General features: G+C 45.5%; 1 long non-coding RNA gene across 1 annotated transcript; it reads right to left on the bottom strand.

Moving 5' to 3' along the window:
* LOC119400712 (uncharacterized) lies at window positions 1–22,821 on the bottom strand. The gene is made up of 2 exons (XR_005185176.2): window positions 22,593–22,821; window positions 1–164 (listed from the first exon to the last, which is right to left on the bottom strand). It is a non-coding gene; the product is annotated as an uncharacterized LOC119400712 (long non-coding RNA).
* Window positions 22,822–26,552: the final 3,731 nt, after the last annotated feature.

Below are 26,552 nucleotides of genomic sequence, written 5' to 3'. Positions count from 1 at the left end.
TGATAAACGTTTGGTGTACCTTTATTCAGCACTTTAGTTTGCTCCATGGCGATCACGGGTCAAAAGACGGAATTCATTGAACTCATCCAAGGTTTCCTAACAATCTTCAATATCTGCTGCCCCCAGCTACTACTGGAAGGTCGTGCGCTGATCATCGTCCCGACCTGCAGAAAGTATGTTTACTTAAAGTTGTGTTATTAAAACCTAATAGGAAAAACCCTGTGTGATAAATCATGAAAAAATCTTTCGAAGATGTCGTGGCTTTAATTTCGCATTATGCAATTTCTTCCTATATCACTTGCTTTCAAACAGATGCACGATCATTGTGTGCAATCGTCGCTACAGGAAAAGTACTATAGTTAAAAAAGAAAGCCACACTGTTTGGTTTGGCTAGCGCGATATATCAGCACCAAAAAATGACAAAGTGCATGGAGCCGGCTGGTTGAGCGCTGATGATATATTGGCTTTGCTCAATACAGAAAGCAGCAGCACTAGGAGTGATAAGTAGAAAAACTGAAAACATTCACCGCTTATAGCGCATGCAGACCGCGCATCCTCTGCATCAGGCGCATTTCTTTTTACGAGAGGCAGGAAGGGCGCCGACGCACTTTTCACCTGGAGCCTTCCTTATTCTTGAGGAAAGTAAAAACTTTATTGCTGCCACTTCTATCTCAACCTTTAGGAAGGAAAACGCTTAGGTCTGCGCATAGATAGATAGATAGATAGATAGATAGATAGATAGATAGATAGATAGATAGATAGATAGATAGATAGATAGATAGATAGATAGATAGATAGATAGATAGATAGATAGATAGATAGATAGATAGATAGATAGATAGATAGATAGATAGATAGATAGATAGATAGATAGATAGATAGATAGATAGATAGATAGAAAACAATGGCGTAAAGGAACGCGGCCACTGCAGCGAGCGAAGCGGCCTTCGTGGTGTCTATGGCTACAACGCAAAGTTCTCGGTTCAGTGGTTCTCATACGCTTTCCTAGAGCTTCACAAATGACACCTTGACATTAGTGGCGCCTTTAACACTGCAAAAAAAATCTTGTAGACTAACCTAATAATTGAAGGTCCCCGAAACATATCTTGGCGAATGGTAACTGGCAGGCTCGACTGTAACCGATGTGCATTTTCTCTTCTTTTTAAAGGCGAAGCTCTTTAGCTAGCCGTAATTTGTGTGTGTGGCCTATCAGAAAACTATCATCATCAACGCGTATGCGCCACAGAGATTGAGCAAATCGCACGAGCAGTGGCGTAGGCCGATTTTTTTTGGGGGGGGTGGGGGACCCGCCCTTGAATTGACGTAGCGTCCGGGCAGGTAAGTGTGGTCGAGTGTAATTTCGTGCTGCGTAACACATGGCAGAAAAAATTTTCGGGGGGGGGGGGGGACGGGCCGGGTGTGCCCCCAGCCTCCCTGGCAACGCCACTACCCACGACTGACCACTGCTTCGACTAAAAGAAAGAGAGCGAAAGCTATAAACAAAGAGAGAGACATAACAATATACAGAAATAATGGGAATAAAGACATAAAAAGATAGAAAGACAGAGAAAGATATAGAAGGAGAGAGAAAGAAGCAAAGAGACAAAGAGAAAGAAAAAAGATAGAAAGATCAAAAAAGAAATAAGAGAAAAAAAAGCAGACAGCAAGACAGCGAGGAAAGAGAAATAAATATAAAAAGAGCGAGAAAGAGAAAGGAATAGAAAGAAACAGATACAAAATAGAGATACAAGAAACAAAGACAAACAGAAAGAGAAGAAAAAAGAAAACAATGCTGAGAGACAAAGAAGGCCAACCAGCTGCGCTCTTCCTTCAGGCTTGGCACGACTAGTGCGAAGTTGCCACACTAAGGAATGGGAAAGGCAATGGCGGCTGCGAGAAGAGCCCGAAGCGATGGAAGCCCTACGTCAACGACGACGTGCCCGTACATCTATGAGTGGTGCGAACTCGCGGTTCTGGAATTTGTACATCCGTGTCGTGACTAACCTAGCTAAAGCCTAGCAACAACCTACAGAAGCAACCAGATTAGACTTCAGAATCACCACGTTTCGCTGTTGCACGCCATGCGCAACATAGTGCAAGCTTTGTCATTCTTTTTTTGCATAAGAAGACTGATGTTAGATTGCGATACACTACTGACACGGGGCATGTCCGCATTATCGATGAAGCCAGCCCTCGTTTGTCCCTGCAACTCATGCAGCCATTTTTTTTCTTGGCGATATTGGTTCTCTTATATACTATATCATAATTTGCATTTCAGTTTTGGGAAATGCGCTCTGCTAAACGCCTTTCACGTTACGTCTATAAGAGCTTGCGCCTTATGGAGAACCATGCACCAGCTAAAAGACGGCAGCTAAGAAAACAACAAAATATTACCATCCATATATATATGATCCAGCTACATATATCGACGTGGTCGCCATGGGGTCGTGCGTACGGTTCTCGCCAAACGTGGCCTTTCAAATCGATTTGCAGCGCTTGCTCCAGGAAGTCCAAATACTATGCGGCTATCGGGTCCTACATTTTCCCTTCTGGGCACGAAAAAGGAAAACATTGCCAACACGAGCAAAATGGCGAAGAAGCGAACCTTACTCATTGTCCACTTATTTAGGTTTGACTATTGGTCGTCTAGCCCCGAGCTGTTTATATCAGAATGTAAGTCGTACAAATAAAGAAAATAACTATGTGGCTTTAGTACTGTCTTACTGCTTTACCATGTGCTTTACTTGTGTACAATGAATTGCGTTTAAAACATGACGCGACGTTTTATTGCGGGAGCCTGATGCGCATAACCATTGTATTACTGAGATTTAGCAAAACTTCAATAGTCTTAGAACATTTTTTAGCACGTGTTAACCTAATTCGCCCTTGCGCCGTTAAAAACCAGATTTAATCATCATCAGCAGGTGTTAACCTACCAAGGGCGATGAGCGCTGGCTACATCATCTTAGTTTCCTTTGTCTTGCGGGGCGTGTTCTGTTCACATAAGTTTTCAGCTGAGTCTCAGCCGTGGACGATGAACGTAATGTTCTAGGAAAAGTCATTACTTCTCCGGTAACATTTTAGGGGTCTTTGTGGGCAGAACAACAGTGAAATTAAAAATTGCGTGCAATACCTCTCCTTTGTCTAACCACAATACTACAATAGTACTCTTGCAATAGTCCTAAAAGTTATTAGTGGGCTTATTCAGTCGTTGCAATGCCCGATATTCGCGCGCGCTCGAAATTCAGGCATTAAAATAAGCGTCTCGAAGCTTTCAGCAAAAAAAAAAAGAGAAAGTGCCATTTGCGATGGTGAATGTTATCACAGCGAATTTTCTTTCCTTTCTGAAAAGCAGCCACTTTCGTTCAATACATTGATGCTTTCGATCTTAGCTAACGTTTCGTGTACTAAAAGCAACAACGTTTCGGTACTGCTACGAGTCTTTTATCGTTACCCTGGAAAAACTTCAAGAATGTGCATGACGCAGAACGCGCACGCGCGGTATTTTAGCAGCGGACTTGTTTAGGCCTGGCATTGGTCCATGACTGGAGAAGAGAAATTATCATTACGAGCCGGCACACGCCCTCTTTTTCCTCTTCGTCTCTTCTACTTAACTCGCAGAACACGCACGCCTATTTGTCAGGAGTGGCCTGCAATAACTCTGATGGATGAGAGAACGAGTATAGAGCTGGAGAGAAAGAGACAGAGAAATAAAGAAAGAGAAATTCCTGGCAAAAATATTCTTGACGAGGCGAGATTCGAACCCGCGTACTCACGGTCCGTAGGCGAGCATCGTAACCACTCGGCTATCTAGGCACGCTAGCAGAGCATAACATAGCTCAGTTCAGTTCGTTACCTTAAAAGCCCCCCTTTTTGGGCGGGTATTACATAAGGGGTGGGATTTCATTGAGGTTAACAATAAGCAATGAACCTTGTTTTAGTATTGAAAGGTGATCGATAAGACGGTCTTGAAAGGCAGATTACGAAGCGATGGTGACAATGTCCCGGGGTTAGGCCGTTTCGATCTGTGGCTGCTCGAAAAAAGAACGAGGCAGAAAAAAAAGAGTGACGAAGCTTGCACTGAGCCGCGCAAGCCTTGAAACAGCGAAACTGTACGATTCTGCAGACTAATATGGTTCCTTCTAGCTCTTAGCAATAGGTGATGAGGGTTGCTTCTAGGTTGCTTCTAGGTCGTTGCTAGGCTTTAGCTAGGTGATGCTAGGTTGTTTATACGTTGATTCTCAGCGCAGAAAGGTTCGAATTAAACCACATAGAGTCACAGACGGGACACAGATGTTCAAGCTCCAGAGAAAGAAACTCGCGCTGAAACCAAGTGTTCGCACCTTTCATAGATCTACGGGCTGGTCGTCGTTGGCGTAGCCCTTCCAACACTTCGGGGTCCTCTCGCAGCCGCCGTTGCGTTTCCCGTTCTCCAGTTTAGGCCTAATTGTTGCCTCCTTCCCTTTCAGTGGACCAGTGGTGAGTTGTGGGATTTACCCATTTTCGGTGGCTCATACCTGATAGGCCACACAGGATAGACCGCACAAATTACGGCTGCCTTAATCAGCTTCGCTGTTAAAGTAGCAGTGCGTCATCATGGGCGGGCAACCTGAAACTGATGACTGGTGCGGTGAGACATGCGCGCTGCAGCTGTTATGTAAGGTGGCTCATTGAGCGCACAATGAAAGAATTTATGATAAAGCACGAGACTTGCAGTGCGGCGACGAAAAGAAAGGGGCGAAAGCCTTGTATGGTATACTATAGCAAGGGGTGGGGAAGGTAAGTGAGGGTGAGGCGGAGGGAGAGAAAGAGGGGAGAGACTACTGAAAACTTTTCAAAACTTCGCAAACTAGCACAAATTAGGTCTACCTAGGCGCCCATGAGCCCCGCTGTCTCTTTAGCATTGCGCCTCAAGTGTAAGCTATGCTCATTTTTTTTTTCGTTGTGTAATGTATGCACCTTAGCGAATGCTGTAGAGGTCGTCCATTCATTTTTGGCCAGTAACTACTAATCGCTCTCGAGTTTTATCTTAGTTCATTTTCGCTTTCGGTGCGTGCTTTTAAATGCGAAGCATTTCTTAGCGAACCTCAGCCACTTTTGCCGTTTCTATCTATCTATCTATCTATCTATCTATCTATCTATCTATCTATCTATCTATCTATCTATCTATCTATCTATCTATCTATCTATCTATCTATCTATCTATCTATCTATCTATCTATCTATCTATCTATCTAGCCGCCTACATCTGGGCACTCTCCTGGTCGTCTGCATAATTTGTAATATACCAAAATTGGCCTAGCAGGGCATCAATGTATGACGAACACGATTCACTGGTCATGACATGATTAACGCAAAATACCTGTCGCGTACGTCATGAAACCCTTTCTCTCAGTCACGTGTGGCACATACCCGTAAATCAGAGTTAATGTTATGCGGGTATGTGCCACAGGTGATACAGAGAGAGAGAGAAAAGGTTTATTAGGCAGAAAAGCTGAGAGGTCGGCCTGAATCAATATTCTGGCCTGCTACTCAGCAGTAGGAAAGGGGAGAGTGGTAGTATAGAGAGTGGAGAGAAGATGCGGATGATGATGATGGAAAAAAGTGGCGACGAAGTAAGTCCTTGAATGTCCAAAAACTATTTACAGTCTCTCGTCGAGCTCTGTATCGCGCGAAAACATGTTCAGCGCTTTCAGAATATCGCGCTGATGACATGGTGGTGGTCCCAACAGAACTTTTTCTGAAAGTTGTTGCTGCGATGACAACAAGACGGCCGCCATTGAATTTCTTTGCGTGAGGTATCGTGGGCAGACGCACAGGAGGTGTTCGATAGTCTCAGGAGTGCCACACATCTCGCAATTTGGACTGTCGGCACGGCCGATAAGGTGTTGGTAACGGCGAGTGAATGCCACACCTAGCCGTAGTCGGTGAAATAAGCTTGTAATACACCATTTCATGGTTGGTGGGATTCTAACACTCATATTTGGGTCAAGTTCGTGAAGCCGGCGGTGACGATGGCTTGGTAAAGACCAATATGCTGCTGTAGTCTCACTCAGGAGCGTATACACTACGGTGTTAGTATCCGGTCGGGAAAAGGGGATAGCTAGTACTCTGGCGTTATCATGGGCCATCTTTGCCTCCGCATCGGCTTGCTCATTGCCCTGCAGACCGCAGTGCCCTGGAACCCACTGACACATGATACGATGGCCAGTTTTCAGGGCGACATCGTGTAATTCGGCCACTTCGTGAGCAAGTATGGAATAAGGCCCTCGTTTAAGTTACAGAGTTTCAGCCAAAACAGTAACCGCGAACACACACATTGGCACGTAAGGAAAGTGATAATAATATTTGGGTTTTATGTCCTTTATGTCCGAAAACCACGAATGAGAGATGCCGTACCGAAAGGGCTCCAGACATTTTGACCATCGGGTATTCTGTACCGTGTACCGAGATTGCACAGAACACGGGCATCTAGCATTTTGCCTGCATCGAAATGCTACAGCCGCGGCCGGGATCGAACCCGCAACCTTCGGGTCAGCAGCCAAGCACTTTAACGGCTACACCACCGCGGGAGACGCAAGGAAAGTGACGAAACTGGAGACAGACCACCCCTGGAAGACGCTCAACTACCGTACGTGGTCCGCAACATGCACCACGTGGATTAAGCAAAAACCGGCGTCGATGGTTCCTACAATAAATCTGCTGAGAGACCCAGGCCTCTTTATCATTACCGGTGACTTCAACATTGATTTATCAAGACCCAACAACGCTTGGTCGCTATACTGCGTGAAAGACGGATTGAATGTGAAGAGGACATCAAAAGACCTCGCTGCCACGTCCACGACAGGGGGCATCATAGGTCATTTCATCGTAAGAGGCATCCAGGACTTCACCAGCTGCAATATACATCGCACTTCACTACACTTAGACTCCTCATAACCGCGATGACGAACGGATCCGATTAACAAGTTCGGTCCAGCGGTGCTCACTTATCACGGTGATGATGACCTTGTTCAAGAACTGTCAAGAACCCATTCTACACATACACACGGGTTCGTGAAACGTGTTTGCGTTCTCCGTCATAACGGAGAAGTATAAGCATAACAACTGTAATTGTGACAGTAACGCACGTGCAGTGCACCTACGCGTGCCACTCGGCTGTGTATATATCTAGGGAAACTTTCCTGAATGTAGCTTAGTTGCGAGTAACGCCTGTCCTGCCCATCTGTGTTCCTTCTTAGTCCTATTCGAATTCGCGCTATCCGGTGTTGAAGAATATAAGCACTACATATCAGCTTACCGCGTCTGGTGTTGGTGACACTCATGTTGCTGTTGCCATCGTTACGCGACTGTAAACAACTGGCTATATAATATGCGACTCTTCAACATATGACTGTGCGTATACCACTTCCATATTTCTCGAGCGTCATTCCGTGACGTTTCGCTCAATGTGAAAAATTTGGCCAGTCACCATCCCGCGCATGCTTCGCATAACATCGATTCCCATGGTACGTGGGATCTGCCAATTTTTTTCCCTCGATTAGTCCCGCAGTTGACATTATTTGCTGGCGCGCTAAAAGAATTGAAACGCTGTCATCAACTAGATCCGACAATCCGCCAATGGACTTCGCAGGGAGGTTATATTCGTCTGTCTCAATGAAACAGTTACAAGTTGACCACACGTGAGAACGTGACAGAGAGACTCTGTTCCAGAACCGGAGCGCAATCAAAATCTTAACTGTTCTTTTGTTTATTTCTTCATGCTAGAGCAACATAAGTAATAGTGCGCGAATATGAAATTCTAGAATTGAATCTACTACGAATCGATTGCTTTTCAAATAGTTTTCCAAAAGCTTGCGAACCGAACGAGCAAACTTTATTGACAAAAACGGCGAATCATGGACGAAATTTTACAATCTAAAGAAAGAAACAGCTTCTAGTCTGCCATTATGTACTGGGTCCTTAGTCCAGCGGGAGAGACGTGCGCATCTTTACATTAAACTATGCAAACCTAACGCAGAAGCGAACAATGCGTGCTTTTTCAAAGACAAAGCAAACACGCTTCTACGCTTTCGCCGCATAAAGGTCACCAGAACGCCAAATTGGGCATGTAAAAGTAAGGATGTAAACAATGGTTAAATATTGCTGCTAGGCTATAAATATACTTCAGCGTTCGTTAGTAATTCTTACCTGTTAATTCAGGCTGTCCTTTATATATATATTTTTTTTTACGGCCGAATTGTTTTCGTTTGGTGTTGATTTATGAAACTATTCACTGGCTTCCTTTCAAGGTTTTTTTATGAATGATTGGTTCACTAACATTGTTAGAGCCTAAATATGGTACGCGCTACTCTTGACCGCTCTTATAGAAAGAGTGCACCGAGAGAGCACTGCCCATCTCAATTTCTCTCTGCACGAATTTTGACTGATCCTGCTAGTGATTTCATCACAACTATAGAATGATGCTGTTACCATTTCGTGGGCTCATAGCTTCAAGAAAATAATGCATAAAAAACTTGAAGGACGCCTAAGTTTCGCCTAACACGATGGCATTGTCGGGACCTGTTCGCGTTGCATTCTCATTCGCGTGCCAGGCTTCGCTTTTCGGTGGACACCTGCACCGCGCCGTGAGGGGACGATCGTCTGTGTAATCGTGACATTGGCCGTTGTGAAATCTCCTAGGGCGTTTTCTGCAAGTACAGCTGTGCAGTGCCCACTAGGCCATAATTCACCATATTGCGAAATATCGAAGTACATACCCACTACCCGTCTGTAAGGCAATGCGCGCCCCTACCTAGCTGCGCACTCTGTTGATGATGATGATAATAATGATGATGATGAATTATGACTGAGCCCTCCGTAGGTGTGGGCAATCTTAAACCACCCTTCGGTGCCTAATTCACGGGTGTGACGGCAGGTGCGATGCTACGGTTCTGCCGCGCAATACTGTACTCGTTAAGGCTGGTTCACACCGGCGACTAGCACCGGTCGCGCGACTAAGTTAGTCGCAAAGCGATGGTCGCAAACGGTCGCAAATGGCCGTTTTGGTCGCAAAGCGACTGCTTTGGCTCAGTCGCTCGCTGCTCGATTTTTCAGTCGCGCGACTGCAGTCGCAAACCTCTGAACCAATCAGATGCGCAGGAACAGGACATCAGCCTATTTTACGGGGCAAGGGCAATGCAAGCTGTATACGAGCAGCCGTGAATTCTATATGGCGACGTATATAGGTCGCACGCAGGTGTGAACATCGGTCGCTTTGAGTCGCTTTTTGACCGCCAGTCGCAAACGGTCGCGCGACCGTTGCTAGTCGCCGGTGTGAACGAGCCTTTAGCGTGACTCCTCAAGCGACAAGACAGCTGTATAGTGTCTTTTCCCGAAGCCGTTTCAAGCAATGGCATAGCTCTGCGGTAGGATACTGTGCTACCATGCAGAATTTCTGGGCTCAGTATCACCTCCAGTACTTATTGTAAGAGCGAAGCACTCCATGGGCACCGGCTGTCGTCTCATGTCTTCTCATGTCATCTGCTTTCATCACCTGTCATCTCATGTCGTCGCTTGGCGTCACGCAAGCAAAACCATGCATAGTATAGCCATGTGTAGTGTAGTATACCAAGGAAAGGGGAAATACAAAATGAGGGTGAGTAGGAGTGATGTCATGTGAGAAGGAGAGAAAGGAGGAGGGGAGAGGGTGAAGCACGACATAATGATGTATAGTATAGCCTAGTCATCTGCGGTATAAATAGCAAGGAGTGGGAAAGGGAAGTAAGGGTGATGAGTGGTATAAGAGTGAAGAGGAAAGGAGGAGGGTGGAAGTAAAGAATAGCATATCCGTGTATTTTATAGTATACCAAGGGGGTATGAAAGTGAAGTGACGGTGAGGGAAAAGATTAGGGGAGAGGGTAAGGCATACCATGCTCATGTATAGTATAGCAAGGGGAGGGAAAGGGAAGGGAGGGTAAGGAGGAGGGAAAGGGGAGGCCACAGGCTCCGCTGTTTCCTCAGTCCTTGCACCACCAGTGCGTACCACCAGTGCGCACCACCAAGCCACATCGACGAGGCTGCAAAAAGGACTATACGGGACTAGCCATGCGGCTTTGCCAAAATTGCTTCATTTTAACAATGACTGTGCCACGAACAATGGTCCGTTGGCGAAAGCATGACGATCGTCTTCTGCGATTTATGCATGATCTAGCTAGAATTGTTTCATTTGCATCACGCTGTGATTTCGTGCTCAGCTAGCTCAGCGCCTTGAAATACTACTGCTTGGCTGCATGATATCAAATCCCAAGCATGCGGCCTATCGGAGTGAGCCGCCGCTTTCTCTTTGGGAATATAAGAGTGGGGCTGATCAAACTCGCATTCGCAGATTACCTCTCTTCAGTGCTGGGCAGTATCGAAGATACATGTATCTTAGATACTATCTTAGATACTCCTCGGGTATCTTGTATCTGTATCGCGATACGTCTCGCTGGACGAGTATCTGTATGTGTATTTCCGATACATTCAGTAATGTATCGTGTATTTTAAGATACAAGATACTTCTATAAAAAGAACACCGAGCGAAACAATTAACGGTGGCTGAACTACGCTTCTCAAGCGGATACTGCTGCTACTAAGCTACTTGAATAAAACTAACGACAGTGACATTCTTTTATATATCTGCCAGAGTTCTCCAGCGAGGGCAGGCGATGAGGTCAGCGCGTCCGTATTGGTGGAGCACAGTCACGTGGTGGCGCTCGCGCGATCTCGACAGAAACAAGCCTGCGAACGTCTACGAGCAGTCGAACTTCGCTTTCTCGCAATTTCTTCTTTCTTTTTACTCGTGTCGGTACCATGACACTTCCTCGTAAACACTGTACTGTTCTACGTACTCTAACGCGTACGAATCTCGCGCGAAAGTTTTGATGCTCCTAAAGTGTCGTTATCGAAGCTTCCCTTGCGTGGTGTTTCGTTACGAAGTCTGGGGAATGCAAGAATAGGGTTTCTTTGCGTCTCGCGGCTTTCACACGACAGCGATTTAAAAGATCTCATGGATGCAAGTTTGACTTACATACGATGAGATTGACTTATATCCAAATGAGATTCTAAATACTGTCGTTCCACCGGTGCTGATGCTAGATGCCGTAGAACAAGCACTTACGTAACATAAGATATCTTGGTGTACTGTATCTTTGTTCTTCCTGCTAAATTATTCAAGCAGTTATTTTGATCATAATTTGATTGTCACCATGAGTGCTCTTTTTTCTGTCCTCCGTTTGCATCTCATCTAAAGAAAGCCCGCGAAACATGACCACGTGATTGCCTTCGTGCGCTGCCGTACTGCAGCGCTCTCAAACCCGCTTCGAGCGCAACAAGTGGCGCATGGACCATGGCGAAATAACCGGCCGCGGCTTTATGCATCGGTTTCACAGTGCGTCAACTTTTCTGACGCCCGCACACGGCAAGGAAACGCCGTCGTCCTCGATATGCTGACAGTTCGCGCGCCGGTTGATATGCTCGAAGCACGTTTCAGAGCGCGGAAGTAGCGTAGCGCACGAGCTGCGGAGTCACGTGGTTTCATTTGCTATTTCGTGCGCTTTCCTTTAAAATCGGAAAAAAATCACCACGCAGAATGTACGTCGCCACCAAAAATTGGACCGGTCGTTTTGGAATGCCCTACACGACGTGATGGCACCCACTTGCTCGTAAATGAATATTAAAAATCATTTTTTGACTTCAGTTAATCATAATTGACCTCAGTTTATGAGCCAGTTAAGCGAAATATAAAACATATTATAAGGAGCGCCACATGACGATAAGCCATACTCCATTGGTTTCATTCAGTCGCGGTTAAAGGGACACTAAAGAGAAACAATGAATCGGTTTAGATTGATAAATTGTACTTTCAGAACTATAATGTCGTTAATTTCACCATCATAGGTGTATCAATAAAGGAGAAAATGAAGTTCCAAGTTTCATTTTTAAATTTGGCGCTATTAACTTCACGCATGACGTCATGGATTTCAATGTGTACTTATCGTATTTTGGCGCCATTGGCTCAACAAAATTTCCTCAAACTTGGTATGTTAACTCTATGGCTCCCTCAGAGGACAGTGTACTTCATTTTTACCGTTTAGGAACTACGCATGCCCTAGTAGGCGCCGTCAAAATATGTGACGTCACGGCGAATGGTGTAGAAACTTCAAGGTGGCGTCGCCACCCACTTTTTGTTTTTGCGCGATTTCTCATTTACTAAGCGTCTTTTCGCAGCAAGCATGGTGTTCCTGATATCGTGAAAGAGTAGTTTACTAATACGAGACAAATCGTTTTGCTCTTTAGTGTCCCTTTAACCACTTTTTTAGATATTTGATTCTATAGTTACGTGAAACGACCTGTAAACGTATTCACTGTGATTGATACGGAACCGCCTTGCTATTTGACTAAAATATATTCGTTTTCTTTTTTGAGGTTGCCGTAAAGTTTTTCGCTGTTGCAAATCACGAGATAGTCGGAGCAATATTTAATAATAGCAGTGGTATTCTGCAACGCTTTGTGCCACTATAATACGCCTGAGACAATTCTCGACGGCACTAGTTCTCTCGGAGAAGAAATTTCAAAAGATTGCACGTTAGTCAATATGTTGCTAACGAACGCTTTACGCCAGCAGATAAGTATAATATACAAATCATTGCAGTTTTAAGCCCTCAATGTAAACATGATGCGTAACGAAAAAATATCGCTACCAGCGTTGTTGCTGCATTTCGGTTGATCCGGTATTGCGAAAACGGTAATACGCTTACGGGCAAGGTAGAACTGCACAGCGGTATTTGCGCCATCGTGCGGAGGCTTCTTGTCGACGTTCTTATATTCAGATAGCAACCCGCTAGCTGGTCGGCAAGTAGAGAAGCGGCTCCCATTAGTTACAAAAGTGTCAAACAAGAACCATTGAAAGCGCAGCGTATAAAGAGCTCTCATGTTAACCTGAGTTGTTTCGCAATGAAACTAATATATCTTGAGCAGTAAGACAAAAATCTGGGGACACAAAGAAATATTTTCTCAAAATTAAACAATGTTGATCGCAGTTAAGAAAATTCCGATTAAACATTTTTGTGCATAAGCGTTTCCTGCTTCATTATATCGATATATAAGAGCAAATTTGCAAATGTATCGAAGTATCTTAAGATACAATTGGGAAGTATCGTATCGGATACAATTATTCCGGAAGTATCTTGTATCTGTATCTCAAATACTTCTTGCCTGAGTATCTTGTATCGTATCGCGATACAATTTCAAAGTATCTTTGCCCAGCCCTGCCTCTCGTCAACCGCGCGACAGCAGTCAAATAGAAACGACCGTTTTTGTCGGCGAATATTGAAATGTTGTATCATTGATCTTAGTTCATTTACTAATTAATGCAGTAGAAAATATACCCTAACGACCGCCACATGATGGCAAGCCATATGTCGTTGGTTTCATTCGGTTGGAATTTACCCCACAGTTTAAAAATATCTGGTTCCTATTTACGTCACATAGCCTGCATATGCTGCTGCTTACGGGGGGGGGGGGTCAAGTGAAGTGAAAAAACGCCGTCAGTTAATACACTCGTGCCTAACTGCGGGCTGAGGGTGACAACTCAAGTTAATCGTTAGGGCTGCTGCGGAAGGGCCAGCGAGAGACACGGATTCGTGCACACGGATTTCAGATCAATGAACAGCTGTATAGACGTTGTGCATACATCATTATTCACTGCATTTCACATTGTACTGCGAAATATCAAAAGTACCCGAAGCAGCATGAGCGCTTATACCAAAATAATGATAATGATAATGATGACCTTTATAAATGGCTCACACCCACTCTGGGGGATTGGCCAAGAAACGAATAATTTATAGGTAAAAGTGGTCACATGTGAAAATGAATTATAGAAAGTTAGAGTATATTAATAATGCTAATTTAAAAATTCAGAATCAAAATCGCCCTGATTCAATTAAGAATTTTTGTACAGCAGAACAGACATCCCGGTGACAATGACCTAATGAGGAGGCTCCCAAGGATAGAATATTCGAAGTAATGAAATCCAATCTAATACGATTAAACGCTGCTTTGAGAATGTTTTTTCTCAGTAAATTGAATCGGTTACCAGAATAATGGCAGGCGTTTCGTTTTCTTTTGTCATTTGACAGATGGATGGATGGTGGAACTTTATTAAATGTAGTCCTGAGAGGCGCGACTAGCACGCAGTGGGCTTCTCCCACGTTGGGACGGGCAGGCTTAGCCTGACCGCCGCATCGTGGGCTCTCTGGACGGCCCAAAGCTGATCCCCCTTGTTGGGGCTTCTGATGGCGGAGCTCCACTTGGCTGGGTCGGCTTGTTCACTGCCCAGTAACGAGGGGCATCGCCAGAGCGTATGCTCTAAGTTAGCTATTTCCCCACAAAGGGGACACGAGCTGCTAGTGTAAGTATCCGGGTAAATTTTGTGAAATAAGGCCAGATTTGGATATGAATCAGTCTGCAGGAGTCTAAGCGTCATGGCCTGGGCTCTGTGTAGTTTTCTGTGAGGAGGGGGGTAGACCCTCCTGCCTAGGTAGAAGTGCTGCGTAATTTCATTGTATGTGGTGGGCTGATCTCTATTGTCCAACGTCGTGGGCTGGGGAGAACCTCCGTGGGCGCGGAACGTCATACCTCGCGCCTTGGAGTCCCACAGATTTTGTTGTTGTTTTTATTTGCAAGTAAAACAATGCCGCAGTGGGTTGACCCTTCCACACAAAGGTATTACGTTAAACAGAAAGCGAAAATTGAGTTTACCACAACTCGAGGAGAACGAGCGGAATAACACAATACAAAAGTGCAGGAACTGCTAAGAAAAGATCAGTGCCGTAATTTTTCCAACGCGTCTTGTTCAAGCCTTGACATAACTTACTTCATCTTGGTCTTCTGCTTCGCTCCCAGAACACGTGCGCCTATTTGTTCGGCGTGGGATGGAATGATACTGACGGGTAAGAGAACGAGTACAGAGAGAGAGAGAGAGAAAGAGAGAAATAGAGAGAAATTCTTGGCTTAAAAAAATTTCTTAATGAGACGAGATTCGAACCCACGTACCACGATCATAACAGCCAGAGCATAACATAGCCTTGTATAGTATAGTACACAATGGGGTTGGGAAAGGGAAAGAGGTGGGAAAGGAGGATGAGAAAAGAGTAAAGCGTAGCATAGAAAGAAAGAAAAAGAGTGAAATCGAGAGAAAGGAACTAAAGACGGACACAAAAAGAAAAAGAGAAGCAAACAAAGAGAGAGAAATAAAGGCAAGAAAGAGCAAGAAAGATAGAAACAGCGAGAAAGAAAACCCAAAGAGAGAAAGAAAGAAATACAAATTCCAAGAGACAAAAAAGACCGAGAAAAAAAAACAAGAAAGAGAAAGAACTTGGAGGACGCTTGAGCTTCGCCTTCAAGAGTGGAACGCGATAGCGTAATCGGGCACCGTTAGCATCGCCTTCTCCACTGCTAGCCGAGCTTCGGTTCTCGGTGCATGCCTCAACCATTCCGTAAGGAAATGAATGACTGTGCGCGTAACATTCGCGGTTTCAAACTATCCTAGAATTTCTACTGCAAGTGCAGTTGTTAAGTGCCCACTACGCCACAATTCTTCCTCTTGCTAATCAGCGAAGGGCCCACTACACGTCCGTGGCGCAACACGCTAACCTACACGGCTAATCACATTGTTGATGTTTTGCAGCGGATGATGATTAAATATGTCGGAGCGCTTTGTAATGGGTGGGCCTTTAAAACACCCACTCATTGCGAAATTCACGTTTCGACGCCTGGCGCGATTCTACGTTTCTGCCACGCAATATTACATGCGTTAAGGAGACTCCTTCCAGTACATGACATTCATGTAGTGTTTTTTTTTTCGAAGCAATTTCAAGCAATAGCGTGCTCTGTGTTATAATACCTGCTTGCCACTCGAGCTCTCAGGTTGGATTCTCACTCGAACCTCAGATTTTTACTATTTATTTGATTTGCATCTTTCTCGATTTTCCGGTCACGGATAATTAAGATGATGATTTTCCGCTCACAACCAACGACGCCGACAGCGGAATTCCTGCGAAACGAGCTCATCCACGCTATCGCGTTAAAAAGAAGAGAAACAAAGGGTGCCGCCCAGCTCCGCACTTCCTTAGGTTTGGCATGTTCAGAAGCACAAGAGCCATGTTGTTGTTGTTGTTGTTCAGATGCTCGGACGCACCGATCCGATTTGAAGCTTGCAGGTCACCCTCTGGTCTTGGCGGCAGAGAAGGTGGAGCGTCCTTCATTGTTTTGGACATCGTACCCGCCACAGCCACACGAACGACCCTCAACGCATTGAAATTGGTGACTCACCTCGGCAGCATACCTGTGCGCTCCTCCATTGGCAGTTACCCAGCACCTCCACCACAAAACTGTTTCGGGTACACACATGGTTACGGGCACGCACATGGAAGATGGTTGCACATGGAAGCTGCACCACTGCTGGTGTGGTTTCCGATGCGGATACGGATAATGATGGCAGCGATCTATCAACGTTGATCTCCTCGACTACCCATATCACCGACATGCACCTTTATGGACTATCGAGACGCGTGAAGATATTTTTTGAGGGAGACAACTCGCAATTGCATGTGAAAGTGGGTTGTGTGAGGCAGCCTGTCCGCTCTTGCGTTCCTAGGCCATTACAGTGTCGCAAGTGCCAAAAATTTGGGCACGCGAGCCCTGTGTGTGTGAACAGGTTGACATTTCCCCGCTGCAGTGGAGATCATGATGAGTCGATATGCGAGGGGTCTAACCTGAATTGCTCTAACTCCTAATATGTCCGAAAATAAAGACTGAAATGACTGTGCTTAGGAAGCGATTACTCTATGCACATAGAAGAGGCTACTAAGGTGCACCGTCTCCAGAGGTCCTCTTGTAATCGCGGAAAAGAGATCAGCATCGGCAAGGGTACGAGAGCCTGTATTCCCTGAAGAGTCAGCGCGCGATTCTGTTATTTCTGAAGCGGTGGCTTTACCTCCAGCCACGACTTGCTTAAAGAACACAAGGGACATTGGCACATGGCCTCCCCTGCCATCTCGGAGTGGTGAAGTGCAAGTGCCGGAAGGCCAGCATAAACGTGAAACTTCGACATCGAATGGCCAAATCAAGGCAATGCTTACGCAGATGATCCGTGCCTTGCGAATGCTAGTTGAAGGTGTCAGGACGCCCGTTGCCAAGGCTGCAGTGCAAATTCTAAACGGACTAGAACTGACACTTGGTGCTACATAAAAAGTAGCAGAAATCATGACGTCCGCGGCCTGTGGGTCTGAGTCTGAGCCGCAGATGAGTCTGAGTGAGCTGCACCTTTTTTTCCGACCTATGACTACACGCAACCACTAACTGCGCATAACATGTTAACAATGTACTGAGTATATCATATCTTATTCCAGGAGCTGGATATGATACTATTGTGAGACGTAACAGCTCTGAACTGATAAAGAGCAGTTACAATACAGCATGTGATAAACGCTTGGTGTAACTTTATTCAGCACTTCAGTTTACTCCACGGCGATGACGGGTCAAAAGACGGAATTCATTGAACTCATCGAAGATTTCATAACAATCTTGAATATCTGCTGCCCCCAGCTGCTACTGGAAGGTCGCGCGCTGGTCATCGTCCCGTCCTGCAGAAAGTATGTTTATGCAAAACTGTGTTAATAAAACCTAATAGGAAAATCTCTGTGTAATAAATCATGAAAAATTGTTCGTAGCTGTCGTGTCTTCAATTTCGCATTATGAAATTTTCACATATATCACCCGCTTTCAAACAGATGCGCGATGATTGTGTGCAATCGTTGCTACAGGAAAAGTACTATAGCTAAAAAAGAAAGCCACACTGTCTGGTTTGACTAGCCCGACATATCAGCACCAAGAAATGACAAACTGCATGAAGACGGCTGGTTGAGCTCTGATGATATATTGGCTTTCCTGAATACAGAAAGCAGCAGCACTGAGAGTGATAACTAGAAAAACTGAAAACATTCACCGCTCATAACGCATGCAGATCACGTATCTCTTCATCAGGCGTAAGGTTTTATTGCAATAGCTATTATACGGACAGTCTCGACGTGTTTTGGCCGTCGCCGTCGCCGTCATGTCCTTCCGGTATGAAGTCAAAATTGATAACATCCCCCCGCGCATTGTATGTTCTACCGCGGGTAAATGCGCGCGAGCTGGGGCGACGAACGCGGCCGAAGCAGAGATCAAACGAGCCGGCCCATTTCCGTCACCCGGAGGGTGCATGCGATAACATCACCCAGCTCGGGAGGCCTGCCGTCGAAGCAGACAAGCAGACGGTTTTTAACGACAATGAAAAAAGACGCGAGCTGGGGGGTGGGGGGTTGTCGCGCGAGCAGCCACTTTGAACTTTGAATCTAAGGGCGCGGTCGCGATCGCTGGCGCGCGCCCTATCTCGAAAACCATCAAAGCGGGCGGCTCGTACACCCTTCTACGTGCTGCGCTCTCAACGCGAAGTGACTCTTCGGAGAGCTTCTCTCTCTCTGGAGCGGCCATATTCTCTTACATCAGCGTTTTGTAGTTACGCGAGATCGGGATACGAAACAGTTAGCTACCAGCCTCACTTCGTGTAAAACTACAATTTGTTGCTATCGCACTCATTGCTTCGCCCTTGTGGTGAAACTGTGACTTTTTTTCTTTTTGCGGGAGGCAGGAGGGGCGCCGACGGACTTTTCACCTGGAGCCTTCCTTAATCTGGAGGAAAATAAAAAATTACATTGCTGCCACTTCTATCTCAATCTCTAGGAAGGAAAACGCTTAGTTCTGTGCATGGATGGATGGATGGATGGATGGATGGATGGATGGATGGATGGATGGATGGATGGATGGATGGATGGATGGATGGATGGATGGACGGACAACGGACGACAGACGGGCGGACGGATGCATGGATGGATGGATGGATGGACGGATGGAAGGATGGATGGATGGACGGACAACGGACGACAGACGGGCGGACGGATGGATGGATGGATGGATGGATGGATGGATGGATGGATGGATGGATGGATGGATGGATGGATGGATGGATGGATGGATGGATCAAAGTTTCTGTCACATTTACGCCACGGCCCGCTCGAGCAGTTGGCATCTAAGATTGCGGGCCTTTTCGTCTTCCCCGCTACCCCGGCAGTGACGCTCGTCCCGCCGTGTAAAAAGAGCCCCGAAGCTGTGGCGCCTTGCGTGCTCGTCGTCAATGCCACAAGCATTCCTTACACGCACAACTGACACGTCTGTTCATGTTAGCTTGATCGCTCAGCGCCATGATTCACAGAATGATCGCGCTGCAGCCCAAAATGCAGATTTCGGGCAGTACTTTGGTTTGGGCTACTTAGTTCAAGATCGGACATGTTTACGAAGGTCAGCGCAAAGACACAAGGACGAAGAAAGGCAGTAGACGCCATGGGCACTGACTAAAGACAGGTAATTATTGTCATCACCTGTACATAGATACGCATCAAAAACACGCAGCTGTCAAAAAAAGCAAAAAGTCATGTCAGCAAGGCTGGCTTAACCAGTGAAAGAAATGATAAAAAGAACCTTTAAAATGACCTCACACGTGTGTGGTGGGTAGAGAAACAGCAAGATAGGAAAATAATCAACCACACAAGAAAAAATAAGTTTCACAAGAGAAAGCTTATAACTACGTATGAAGGAAAGAAGATGACTTTTAAGGTCTCGTTTTTTTTTGTTAGACACAATATTATGAGAACTAACAAACAACAATGCCAACTTGCCAAGGAAAGTAATGGGGACGTTATTTGTAGTAATTACGTTATAAATGTGAGGAAAGTAAAGTGGACGAAAAGATAACTTTCCTTGGTATTGCTGTCTGTTAGTTCTCATTATCACTACGTGTTAGATGAAAATGAAATTGAAATAAAACTTCTCTGATACACGATCCAAGCGTCAGACAAAGACAGCGATGGCCAGATTTCGGCGACGAACTCATCTCCCTCAGGCCTCCCCGAATTTGCTTCCATGTATATGCGTGAGTTTGTTTGTGTTTTTATCATTTCGAACCCAACGAAATAAGGCCGCACCCGCGGAACTGGAATCCGCTGACCCGATGCGTAAAAGCACAAAGCCACAACCATGAACCTACCGCGGTGGGTGCTTTTAACGCTGCAAAGAAAACCTTGTAGGCTAACCTAATAATTGAACATCCCCGAAACATACCCTGGCGAATGGTAACTGCTGGGCTCGCCTGTAACCAATCCGCATTTTGTTTTCTTTTTAACCGCGAAGCTGTTTAAACTAGCCGTAATTTGTGAGTGCGGCCCATCAGAAAACTATCATCATCAACGCGTATGGGCCACAGACTCACACGACTCACAACTGGTTCGACTAAGAGAGAGAGAAAGCTATAGAAAGAACGAGATAAATGTAGAGAGACATAATGGGAATAAAGACATAAAAAGATAGAAAGGCAGAGAAAGATTTAGAAAGAGCGAGAAAGAAGCAGAGAGAGGAAAAGAAATAGAAAACAATACAAACATCAAAAGAGAATAAAGAGAAAAAGAGAGAAAACAAGCAGAGAGAGAGAAAGGAAAGAAAGGGAAACAAACATAAAAAGAGCGAGAAGGAGAAAGAAATAGAAAGAAACATATACAAAATAGAGATACAAAAAAAGAGAAACATAAAGAAAGAGAAGAAAAAAAGTCACAGTTTCGCCGCAACGGCGAACCAATGAATGCGATAGCAACAAATTGGAATGTAACGCGAAGAACGAAAAGCAGGTCGAAATTGCCAGCGCGTCGCTCGAGCCCAAAGGACGCACGAAAATAACGCACACAGGACGAGCGCGAACTTTTATGCGTCACAGCTCGACACTTGAAGCGCACTGCTCAAACATAAAGCAGGACGCACGAAACGAACGAACAGGTACACACAGGACTAGCGCGAACTGTCACAGTTGTTACCTATTTCTGTTTGAACAGCGCGCTCCTTTCGCAAACGCGGCCGCTGCAGCAAGCGAAGTGACCTTCGTACGCTCTGTAACTTCAGCGCGGACATCGCGGGGTAAACACAAGACATACAACCCCCCGCTCCAGCCCCCCGGCCGCCCCCTTCTTTCCTCGAGATAGGCGCACGAATGCGGCCACGCCCTGTAGGGCGAAGAGCAACGGCGTTCGCAGGAGCGAGGCGACGATCTTTAAAGCGCGCTACGCGCGCACATCACGCCATCTATGTGGTGACTAAGAAAGCATGCTGAAGTAAATGGCGTATATAAATAGCTCGCCGTTAGCAGGCTCAAAGTCGGTACTGTTGGTGGCCTAACCGTCTAACGCAACGCGCTGCAAAGTGAGAGGTCACCCGTTCGATTCCGCGCATCGGAGTTTTTCTTAATTATTTTTTCTTTCTAGCCTATATATATATATATATATATATATATATATATATATATATATATATATATATATATATATATATATATTGTCACGTGATTTATTCACGTACAAACTGCTAGAACGCCGAGGGACGTCAAGGGCCAAGATCCAGGCAAGCGCAAGCTCGGGGCGCGTGGCTGTCGCTCGCACTGTGGCTTGCTTTCTTGTCTCTTCGTCGTAGTCACGTACTATTCACTATAATATATATATATATATATATATATATATATATATATATATATATATATATATATATATATATATATATATATATATATATTGTTAAGCGGTTGATTGGACGGCACTCGGCGACAATGCACTATGGCGACAGTCAAGGCAGAAGCACGGGGCCCCGAGCGCGAGCGGCGTTTAGAAGAGGACGACCCACTAGGAGCCGCTGGAGAGCGCAACCGTTAAGCAGCACCAATTGCTTCGCCACAATAGATATATATATATATATATATATACGGCGCATGGCGATGGCGACGGCCAAAATCAGCCGAGACTGTCCATATAATTGCTATCGCAATAAAAGAAGAAAACAATGAAAAACAAAGACCACCCAGCTGCGCTCTTCCATACGGCTTGGCGCGACTAGTGCGAAGTTGCCGCACTAAGGAAGGGGAAAGGCAACGGCGGCTGCGAGAAGAGCCCGAAGCGATAGAAGCCCTACGCAAACGACGAGGTGCCCGTAGATCTATGAGAGGTGCGAACTCGCGGTTCTGGAGTTTGGAAATCTGTGTCGTGACTGACCTAGCTAAAGCCTAGCAACAACCTACAGAAGCAACCAGATTAGACTTCAGAATCATCCAGTTCGGCTGTTTCGAGCCTTGGGCGACATAGCGCAAGCTTCGTAATTTTTTTTTCCTAAGAAGACGGATGTTAGATTGCAATACAATACTGACCCCAGGTATGTCCGCATTACCGATAAGGCTAGCGTTCGTTTGTCCCTGCGACTCATGCAGCCATATTTTTTTTCTTGGCGATATTAGTTCTCTTGTATACTATATCATAATTTGCATTTCAGTATTGGGAAATGCACTCTGCTATACGCCTTTCACGTTACGTCTATGAGAGCTTGCGTCGTATGGAGAACCATGCAGTAGCTGAGAGGCCGCTAAGAAAACAACAAAATATTACCATCCATATATATGACCGAGCTGCACTTATCCGCGTGGTCGCCATGTGGTCGTCCGTACGGTTTTCGCCAAACCTCGCCTTACAAGTCGCTTTGCAGCGCTTGCTCCAGGAAGTCCAAATACTATGCGGCTATCGGGGCCTACGTTTTCCCTTCTGGGCACGAAAAAGGAAAACGTTGCCAACACGAGCAAAATGGCGAAGCAGCAAACCTTAAACATTGCCCACTAATCCAGGTTTGGCTATTGGTCGTCTAGCCCCGAGCTCTTTATATCAGAATGTAAGTCGTACAACTAAAGAAAAAGAAAATAATTATGTGGCTTCAGTGTTCTTGCTGTCTTGCTGCTTTACCTTGTGCCATTTCACATGCATTTTTCAGAACCTATGTACAATGAACTAATGTTTCAAACGTGTTTTTGAGAACTTTTGTACAATGAATTGCGTTTAACACATGACGCAACGTTTTACTGCGGGAGCCTGATGCGCATAACCATTGTATTACTGAGATTCAGCGAAACTGCGATAGTCGTAGAACATTTTTTGGCAGATGTTAACCCACCATGGGGCGATGAGCGTTCGCTACATCATCTTAGTTTCCTTTGTGTTGCACGGCGTGTTCTATTGTCTTAAGTTTTCAGCTGAGTCGCAGCCGTGAACGATGAACGTAATGTTCTAGACAAAAACATTGCTTCTCCAATGACGTTTTTGGGGACCTCAGTTGGAAGAAACAAAATGAAATTTTAAAAAGTCACAGTTTCGCCGCAAGGGCGAAGAAATGAATGCGATCGCAAGAAACTAATGCTATACGAAGTAAGGCTCACCTATGGATACTCTCAGTTTGAACAGCGCTCCTGTTGCAAAGGCGGCCGAAGTAGCGAAGGAAACTAGCGTGCTTCAAGTGTCGAGCTGTAACTCTTGATAGTTCGCGCTCATCTTTTGTTTGTTCGTTTAGCGGCGTCCCTTGAGCTCGAGTTACTTTCGTACGCTCCGTAACATGAGCGCGGACATCACGGTGAAAGCTCGAAACATCCCTCTTCCCCTCACCACATGAAAACCACGCGAGCAGACAGCGGAAGGGCAAAGTTCTCCCTGCGCAAATATAAGAAGAAGCGAGTGAGCTCGGCGACGACTTTTAAATCCACCCGTCGCGCTCCTCGCGCCATCTCGCTGGTAATGAAGAAACGCTTATAAGCGCCTGCCTTCTCTGAGTCCTGCCAGCGGTAAAGGGAGTGTATATAACGCTCGCCGTTAGCTACGTCAAGGATCTGAGCTTTCTGGCGTACTAATTAGCGTCACGCGCTGCGGAACGCGAGGTCGCTAGTTCGATTCCGCGCTTCGGAAACATTTTTCTAAAATATTTTTCTTTGAGACTTTGATATATACATACATACTTATACATATACGGTGCATGACGGCGACGGCAAAATCCAGCCGAGACTCTCCATATAATTGCTATCGCAATAAAAAAAACGCCAGGCCTGCGCTGAAACCGCAGCACAGTCAAAGCGAAATCTGGAAGAGCGGCGTTTCTAGAGCCCGTTGTAAGCTCTTTTGGGGCTACTAATAGAAGTATACTAGCAAGGTACCCACTACGCCATAAATCACAATTTTTGTGATGTTGGCAAGCAGCTTGTAAGCGATTATTCGTCATTCTGCGGAGAAGCGAGGCATCAGCTACACGCCTGTAACGCATTATGTGCAATTTGTGGACGCGACGACTGCTGACGATGAAGAATTATGTCTCAGCCCTTTGTAATGGGTTGGAAACTTTAAACGGCCCACCAGTTATGTAATTTGCATTGGGTGACGCCCGGTCGCTATTACTTTACTGAGACCCCGAGGAAATGGATCATGCGCTTATGGGCTTCCTTGGCAACCAATACAAGTGCACTTGCGAGGAACCCACTATGCTATAAGTCATTGTAATTTGTGAGAAGTAGGGAAGCAGGCACTCTGCCATTTTTTTTTATTATTTTCAGATAGATCACAAGCAAGCCGATATGCGCACGTCTCGACCAAGCGTGGCCGCGGCTTCAGTGGCGGGGAGACGAAACTGCACGCACGTAGGCGAATGAGTCGCTAGCGCCCTCCTGACGCGGCGCGCCATCTATGCTGCATGATGCTACGCAATGGTCTGCAGTTCTGATGTTCGGCGCATCTTATCGCTTCAACTTGACAAAGACAGGCATCCGCATCAAAACGAACCAAAAGTGTATTCATCTTCAACAATATTTCACAATACTTTCGCATCAGAATCATAATTTATTATTAAAGGTTTGGTAATGTTACAGGTAATTAGAAGGAGGTACCATAGTCAAAGACTGTATCGGGACCTCCTGTGCAAAGACGGTTATGGTGGTAAACAATTCAAAGCAACAGTAGCGAAATGCAATATTCAGCCGAAAAACGCAACATTAGCCGAACAGAATATATAAGTGTATAAATAAAATAGCACGATTCTAACATATCACATGACAGAGAAAAAAATGTGTAAGAGAAAAAAAAACAAGCGATACAACAGTTTACTACCCTTTATCCAAAATACACCGAACAAGGGCGAAGAAATGAATTTTTGGCAAGCAGCGTTATGGCTGATCGACCTGGACCTAAACGCTAGGCACTCTTTGTGCAGATTTTCTGCAAACTTCCGTCCGCAGCCTGTTCCCGTCGCAGCTGTCGCGGCCTCTTTCTTCTGGGTCAGCGTGGTTGTGGTCAGGATTCAGTGCGCCGGCGCAGTCTGCTCTTCGAATCAACGTTTATCTCCTTAATCGTTGAATTCATTGACGAGATCCGACGCCGGTGCTCAACGTGCTGCCACGGAATCTGCTGTTACCGGACAGTGATTGGCGCCGCCCCTTCAGGCATACATAAGGACGTCGCAAGTGCCTCGTCTTCATTTGGCAAGCAGCGTTACGGCTGATCGACCTGGACCTAAACGCTACGCATTCTTTGTGCAGGTTTGTGAATGTCTATTTGCCTTTTCTTATTCATTTTTCTTAGCCGTGACTGCTGCTTTTGCCAAGTTCTTGCATTCTATACTGCAACTATGCCTACTAATACCGAGGTTGCTAAGCGAATTGACGCGCTCGAAAGTCTGTTCGATGGTAGGCTTGAATCTGTGGTCGCGGACCTTGTTTCTAAGTGCACTAACAAGCTAAATGAACTCGGATTTGATCAATGCGTGACTCTAACGGAAAGTGTTCAGCACTTAAGTGATTTTTTGATAACATGAAGGCAAAACAGGACGAGCTGGTGGCTTCGAACCGCGCACTCTCTGCAAAAAATGAGGCGTTGGGAAAAAAAAGTTGCTCACCTGGAACAGTATTCTCGACTGAATAATTTCGAGATCAAGGGTGTTCCGGTCACGCAAAATGAAAATTGCCTTGCAATCATGAAAACCATTGGCAATGCCATCGGCTGCCCTGTTTCTCCCTCTGATTTGGACGTTGTTCATCGTGTGGCCACAAAGTCCAAAGAGAAGAACATTATCGCTCGCTTTTGTTGCCGCGACAAGAAGGGCGAGTTTGTGCGTAGTGCTCGCAAAGCCCGTCTGCGTACTGGCCAAATTGGCTTTTCTGGTTCTACTGATGCTGCAGTGTTTGTAAATGATCACCTTACTTTCGAGAACAAACGTTTGCTTTCAAAGGCACTAGCTCTGAAGAAGGAAAGAAGCTGGCAGTTCTTATGGACGGACAACTGCCAGATTAAGACTCGTCAGACTAGTAGCAGCAAAGTAATCATTATAAAGTCTGAGAACGACCTTCGGGTTTTCGACTAGTTGTGTGTTATTGATTCTAAGGCCTTTTTAATTTTTTTGCTTTTGCTTTTTTTTTTTCTCTCTCTCTTCTTGTCACCTATTAATCATGTCATTTTCTGCTGACGAATTTATTTCATTACTCTCTGTTGAACATCGCTCTCTGGTTCATTTCAATGCCCGTAGCTTGCGAAGGAATCACAATTACA

This window comes from Rhipicephalus sanguineus, chromosome 7, assembly GCF_013339695.2.
Source record: "Rhipicephalus sanguineus isolate Rsan-2018 chromosome 7, BIME_Rsan_1.4, whole genome shotgun sequence".
NCBI classification, from domain to species: domain Eukaryota; kingdom Metazoa; phylum Arthropoda; class Arachnida; order Ixodida; family Ixodidae; genus Rhipicephalus; species Rhipicephalus sanguineus.
The sequence above is the reverse complement of the archived record's forward strand: the minus strand, read 5'-3'. Positions and strand labels throughout refer to the sequence as shown.